Source organism: Silene latifolia, chromosome 1 (genome assembly GCF_048544455.1).
Source record: "Silene latifolia isolate original U9 population chromosome 1, ASM4854445v1, whole genome shotgun sequence".
Classification (NCBI taxonomy): domain Eukaryota; kingdom Viridiplantae; phylum Streptophyta; class Magnoliopsida; order Caryophyllales; family Caryophyllaceae; genus Silene; species Silene latifolia.
Window position 1 is genome coordinate 90,347,433 of NC_133526.1, and position 1,291 is coordinate 90,348,723.

At 40.5% G+C, this 1,291-nt stretch overlaps 1 non-coding gene across 1 annotated transcript; it reads right to left on the reverse strand.

Moving 5' to 3' along the window:
- Window positions 1-377: 377 nt before the first annotated feature.
- Window positions 378-484, reverse strand: LOC141624394 (small nucleolar RNA R71). The gene has a single exon (XR_012534205.1). It is a non-coding gene; the product is annotated as a small nucleolar RNA R71 (small nucleolar RNA).
- Between the last annotated feature and the right edge of the window lie 807 nt (window positions 485-1,291).

Consider the following 1,291-nt stretch of genomic DNA (forward strand, 5'->3'; position numbering starts at 1 on the left):
CCACAATGCCTAAGTTTTCATCACATTCTGTACCCACCGAGGAGAACCTACCCAATGGTACTCCCACACCACAACATCTAACCGGAAATTTTATTGCCAAATCCGCCTTTATACAATTAGTCGAAAGGAGCCAATTTGGGGGGATGCCTAGTGAAGACCCTCATTATCATATGGAAACCTATTGTGACTATTGTGATGCGATTTCTCAAACCGGTGTAACTCAAGACCAAATTCGATGGGTCTTATTTCCTTTTTCTCTAATTGGCACCGCGAAACAATGGTTGAAGGGCCTTGATAAGGCCACTCTCGGAATTGATTCTTGGAAGAAGTTGGCTCTAGCTTTCTACAAAAAATTCTACCCACCGGAAAAGACTAACATGCTAAGAGCTCAAATTACGGGTTTTAAGCAAAGGGATGAAGAATCTTTGTATGAAGCTTGGGAGCGGTTCAAGGGAATTTGTCGCTCATGTCCTCATCATGGACTTAGCGAGTGGTTCTTGGTACAACAATTTTGGAACGGTCTATATGAAGATTCAAGGAACATTCTCAACATGGGATCAAATGAAATGTTCACCGAGGTTGATGACAATCAAACATGGAACAAAATTGAGGAAATGGCGGTCCATAACTCACAATATAGTAGACCTCGCAAGGCTACTAGAGGAGGAAAGCATGAAGTGGACTCCGTTACTCAATTGGGTGCTCAACTTAGTGCTCACATTGACACAATTAATTTGAAGTTTGAAAAAGCTATGGCTAGACTTGAAGAAGCCTCAAAATCACCAAAGCATCATGTTAATGCCATGACGGCATCTTCATCAATCCCAAGTGGGATATGTGAGAATTGTGGAACTTTGGGACATGACCAAAGTGAATGTAGGGGAACAAATGAACAAGTGAATGCTTTCCAAGCATACAAGAGTGGAACCCCTTATTCCAACTATTACAATGAAAACACCAAATTCCATCCAAATCTCTCATACAAAAGCCAAAATGTTCAAAACCCTCAAACAACATACACCCCACCTCCCATGAGAAACCAAAATCAAAGACCCTTTTACAACCAAAACCAAGGGTACCAAAATCAAAATCCATACAATCACCAAAATGACCAAGGTTTTGATGTTCAAAAAGCGGTCCTCCAAATGCAAAAGAATCAACAAGAATTTTTCACTCAAATGCAAAAAGATAGTCAAGCAAATGAAACCACCATCAACAACATCCTAGCTCACACCAAGATGTTGGAAACCCAATTAACTCAACTAGCATCTTCAAGCTCACAAAGACAAAA